We start from the raw sequence: 6,230 nt of genomic DNA on the forward strand, positions 1-6,230 counted from the left end.
TAGTAGTAGTAGTAGTAGTAGTAGTAGTAGTAGTAGTAGTAGTAGTATTTCAGGTGCTGAGCTAGGTCAGACAGCTTTTGGTCTGGGGGCATGTGTTTCAAGGACTGGCACTGTGTCCAGTGATGAGGTGAGTCCATCTCCCAGTACTTACTTGTTTCATAAAACTCCCTCTCTGCCAGGAGTCTGGAGTCATTGTACACATTTTGCACATCGGGTTAGGTGGATATTCAATCATTCATGGTCCCTGTGCTGAGCTGGGTTGGAGGGCTCCAAAGTAGTAGTGTGCTCAGTGCACCGTCAGGATGTGGACTCAGCTTTCCTGTGCTCAGCCGTGTTCTGAATCCAGAGGTGTGGGGCCCAGGTGGCGGAGAATCCTTGGTGCTCTGACTTCCACTGTCCCGTTCCCATATGAGAAATGGGAATGTGCCCCTGAGTAGCCCGGCCATACTCACAGTGTGAAACTGGTCTAGGAGTTGCCAGGTACATGGCAGAAGGTGTGGGCAGGTGGCTTGGAATGGGCAGGGACAGAGAAGTGGGCAGAGAATTTGAGGAATAGCAGGAAGAGCTGTGGCTAAGGGCCATTTCTCTCCTTAGTGCAGCTTCAGTCTTTGTGAGGCTTTTATAACGGCCCTGGGGCATCACAATGCCTTCTTGTGATGTCACAACTATGTATTGGCCAATCACCAGGACATTCTCAGGTTGTCCCCATTCGGGTGGCCAGTCACCAGGACGCTCAGATTGCCGACGATCTATGGATTTCTCAGTGTGCCAGCTGACATCATTGTCTGGAAGCCATGTTTTAAAAGAAAGCAGATTAACTTTCCTTCAAGATGAAAAAATCATATTTGGGATGTATTCATAGTGAAGTTCATGGTGAGGGAGAAAGGACTTCACCAGAGAAAGCTAAATGTGTCACTCATTGTCACCATTCACTAAAACGCAGACACCGATATTAATGAAGATATGGGCCATTAAGACCTCAGGAAACGTCACACTTCAGGGGTAAGTCGATAACATGGCAGTCGAGTAGATGCTACTCTCCCTTCTTCCATCAAAGCTTAAGTAAAAGTGTAGAAAATGGTAGATATTATGTTTGGTATATCTTTGCACAATAAACCTAAAACTAGAAAGGATAAAGCTTTGTCAGAAGTCATTACCCGCTTGACAAAACAACATTCAGCTCTCATAGAAGGGGGGTGACAAAATCCAGCCTGTCATGGAGTTCACAGTCTTCATGTCCAGAATCCAACGACAAAGATCAAGCGGGAGGAGTTAAGATTTATCTCCTCCCTCGAATACAGCTACAGTGTTATCAGATCATTCTGAACACCCAGGGCATCAATCAAGTATCTGAGAAAACAAGTGCTGCAGGTCTACAAATAGAAAAGTGACCACCATTTGGAAGGTAGGGGGTGTGGAGATGTGAATCTGGTGTGACATAGCTGAGGATACGGGGAGGGGAGGGGGGCTTGAGGAGGATACAGCAAAGTTTTTTAAGCAGTGGAGCACAAAAAGGTAACATTTAGAAGTTTGCTCTTTTGGGGGTGTTCCTGGCTTAAATGTGCTTAGTTGGGGAAGCCAGGTGGAATCCTGGGTGTGACAGAGTGGTCTCAGGATCCCTGGAGTCTCATGAAAATGGGAGGTGCCTGAGTGTGACAGAGTTCCCACACTTCTAAAAGTTAAAAATAGAGCTACCTTACGACCCAGCTTTAGGAACAGGAACCCTGCCTGAGAACAGTGAGTCTAGCTGCCAGCTTTCTGCTTTGTATTGCCATAAAGTGCTAACCGATTCATCGTTGTGCAATTGCTTTCCTGACATAGGGTGGCAAAAGGCAGCAGCATGGGAGATCCTCCATGAGGGGAACCACACGAATCTATGCTGAACATTGGAGTTTTGGAACTCCGTCCCATGCCTGAGCTAAAAACGCTTGGACACAGGCAGGGTGAACATATGGTTTTGATGGTAACCGGGGAAACAGAGAGATGGATTACAAAGAATGAGAGTTGGACTTCTTCTTTGCTGATTTGGATGCCTTATATTTCTTTTTGTTGTCTGATTGCTGAGGCTAGGACTTCCTGTACTATGTTGAACAGCAGTGGTGAGAGTGGACATGCCTGCCGTGTTCTTGCACATAGGGGAAAATCTCTGTTTTTCCCTTTTGAGGGTGACATTTCCTTTGGGTCTTTCCTATATGGCCTTTATGATGTTATGTTCCCCCTTCTCTACATGGTGGAGTTTTTTTCATGAAACGATGTTGTATTTTGTGGCATGATTTTCTGCATCTATTGAGAGGGTCCTGTGGTTCTTGTCCTTTCTTTTTTATGTGGTGTTTCACATTGATTTGCAGAGGTTGAACCATGCTTGCAGCCCAGGAATAAATCCCACTTGGTCGTGGTAAATAATCCCTTAACTGTGTTGGATCTTATTGGCAGTATCTTGGTGAGAATATATGCATCCTTGTTCAACAGGGATACTGGCCTGTAATTCTCCTTTTAATGGTGGTCCTTGTCTGGTTTTGGGATCAAGGTAATGCTGGCCTCATAGAATGATTCTGGTATTTTCCTTCCATTTCTATTTTTTCTAACAGTTTCAGAAATATAGGTATTAATTCTTCTTTAAATGTTTGGTAGAATTCCCCTAGGAAGCCATCTGGCCCTGGACACTCGTGTGTTGGGAGATTTTTGATTATTAATTGAATACTTTGTACTGGTTTGGGTGCTGTTCAGGTTTTCTATAACTGCCTGATTCAGTTTTAGTAGTTTATGTTTCTAGGAATGTATCCATTTCTTCCATATTGCCCAATTTGTGGAGATATAATTGGTCATATTTTCTCATATCTGTTTGCATTAATTGGGTGTCCGTTGTGAGCTCTCCTCTTTCATTTAGGTGTTTATTTATTTGGGTCCTTTCCCTTTCCTTTTGATAAGTCTTACTTGAGCTTTAGCAATCTTATTAATTCTTTCAAAGATCCAGCTCCTAATTTCATTGATCTGTTCTACTGTTTTTTTTGTTTTGTTTTGTTTTAATTTCTTTATCATTGATTTCTGCTCTAATCTTTATTATTTCTCATTTCCTGCTGGATTTAGACTTTATTTTTCATTTTTTCTCCACATTCTCTCGGTGTAAACCTAGGTTGTGCATTTGATACTTTTCTTGTTTCTTGAGGGTGGCCTGTATTGCTATATACTTCCCTCAAAGCACTGTCATTGCTGCATCCCAATTATTCTCGACTGTCATGTTTTCATTTCCATTTTCTTCCATATTTCCATTTTCTTCCATGTATTTTTTAAATTCTTTAATTGTATTTGACCCATTAATTCTACAGTAGGACGTTTTTAACCTGCATGTGTTTGTGGTCCTTCTATTTTTTCTTGTGTTTGACTTCAAGTTTCATCACCTTGTGGTCTGAAAATATGCATGGCATGATCTCAAACTTTTTCAAGAAGTTGAAGCCTGACTTATGACCAAGTATGTAATCCATTCTGGAGAATGTTCCATGTGTACACAAGAAGAATGTAATTTCTGCTGCTTTAGGATGGAATGCTCTGAATATATCTATTAAGTGCAGCTGGTCCAGTGTGTCATTCAAAGCCCTTGTATTCTTGGTTATCTTCTGCTTAGATAATTCATCCTTTGCTATGAGTAGAGTGTTAATGTCCACCACTATTATTGTCTTATTATCAGTGAGATTCTTTAAGGTGCTTACTAATTAATTTATACATTTGACTGCTCCTAAGTTATGGGTATCAATATTTACATTTGTTAGATCTTGTGGTTGGATATATCATACCACTTCCTTTTGGCTTGCCATGTTTCTGTTGAAAAATCTGCAGCTAGGGTTATGGGTCTTCCTTTGTAAGTTAATGACCTCTTTTGTCTTGCTGCTTTTAAGATTTTTTTAATTGCTGTGTTTTGCAAATTTATTCATAATATGTCTTGATTACAATATATTTTGTTGATTTTGGTGGGAGTTCTCTCTGCCTCCTGAATCTAGATGTCTGTATCCTTTCCCACTTTAAGGAAGTTTTCAGCTATTATTTCTTCAGATGAATGTTCTGCCCCCCTTTCTCTCTCCTCTTCTTCTGGGACTCCTATAATAGAAATTTTATTGCATTTGTCATGCACACAAGGGAGGGAAGGGCAGAAGGAGGACAAGCAGACTCCCCGCTGAATGGGGAGCCCAGCACAGGGTTCAATCCCAGGAACCCGAGATTATGCCTGAACCAAAGGTAGATGCTTAACCAACTGAGCCACCCAGGTGCCTCTCTATTGACCATTTTTAAATCAGATTGTTTTGTTAATAATTTGTATGAGTTCTTTGTACACGTTGAATATTAACTCCTCATCAGATATATTTTTTTAGACTATCTCCTTCCATTCCTTAGGTTGCTTTCCATTTTGTTAATGCTTTCTTTTGCTGTGCAGGAAAGCTTCTTAGTTTGATGTAGCTCCATATGTTTATATTTTATTTTGTTTCCCTTGCGTTTGAAATCATATCCAAAATAGCATCTCTAGGACCAATGTCAAGGGGAATTCTACCTATGTTTTCTTCTATAAAATAAAACAAAACAAAAAAGGTCTTACATTTAGGTCTTTAATACATTTTAGTTTGATTTTTGTATGTGATATAAACTAGAAATCTAGTTTTAGTACTTTGCATATAGTTGACCAGTTTTCCCACCATGATTTACTGAAGAGACAGTCCTTTCCTTAATGTATATTCTTGCCCTCTTTGTGTAAATTAATCAAACATATATGTGTGAGTTTATTTCTGGGTTGTCTATTCTGTCCCATTGATCTATGTGTCTGATTTCATGTCAATACCACACTGATTTGACTGGTACAGTTTGTATTATACATTGAAATCAGGGAGCATATGTCTCACTTTTTTCTTTTTCTCAAAACTGTTTTGCCTATTTGAGGTCTTTTGTGTTTCCATGCAAATTTTAGAATTATTTGTTTTACTTTTCTGTGAAAAATGTGATTGGCATATTGGTAGGGATTTTACTGAATCTCGTTGTTGCCTCACCAGAGGTACTAACCTGTAGATTTCTTTGAGTAGTATGGGCATTTTAACAATATCAATTCTACCAATCTATGAACATGAAATTTCTTTCCATTCATTTGTCATTTATCTACTTACATCAATATCTTATAGTTTCCAATGTACAAGTCTTTTACCTCCTTGCTTAAATTTATTCCTTGAAAAATTATTTCTTGATATTTTTTTTCATTTTGATATGATTACCAATGGGATTTTCTTGATTTCTCTTTCTAAAAGCTCATTATTATTGTATAAAAACAGAATAAAGGTCGCCTGGGTGGCTCAGTGGATTAAGGGTTTGCCTTCAGCTCAGGTCATGATCCTGGAATCTTGGGATTGAGTCCCACATCAGGTTCCCTGCTCAGCACGGAGTCTACTTCTCTGCCCCTCCCCTGCCTTGTGCTCTATCTCTTGCTCCTTCAATTGCTCTCAAATAAATAGATCTTTGAAAAAAGCAGAATAGATTTTTATATATTAATTTTATACCTTGTAACATTACTGAACTTATTTATTAGTTCTAACAGAGTCTGGTAGCCATTCACATTTTCTATATATATACTATCATATCATCTGCAAATGATAGCACTGCTTCTTCCTTGCTGATTGCCAATGCCTTTTATATTACCTTTTTTGAAAAAAAAATCTAATTGCTTCAACTAGGGCTTCTAATGCTATGTTGACTAACAGTGGGGATTGCGGTTATTCTTGTCTTGTTCCTAATAAGAGAGTAAAAACTCTCAGCTCTTCATCATTATATTTTAGTAGTTGGTTTGTCATAAATGGCCTCTATTATGTTGAGGTACTTCTCCTCTATACACACTTTGTTGAGAATTATAATAAATAGATGTCAAATTTTTTTCAGATTTTTTTTCTAAGTTTATTGAGATAATCAATGGTTTTTATCTTTAATTTTGTAACTGTGATCTATCACATTGACTGAGTTATATATGTTGAATCATCCTTGCCTCCCTGGAATAAATACCACTTGAACATGGTATATAACTCTTTTAATGTACTCTTGAATTCAGTTTGCTAGTATTTTGTTGAGGATATTTGCATCTATGTTCATCTGTGATATATAAATATAAACATATATAATATAAAATATATAAATAATATATACAATATATATAAAATATTATATCATACATCATATATATCATACATGATATAATATAAAATAAT

This window comes from Neomonachus schauinslandi, chromosome Y (genome assembly GCF_002201575.2).
Source record: "Neomonachus schauinslandi chromosome Y, ASM220157v2, whole genome shotgun sequence".
NCBI classification, from domain to species: domain Eukaryota; kingdom Metazoa; phylum Chordata; class Mammalia; order Carnivora; family Phocidae; genus Neomonachus; species Neomonachus schauinslandi.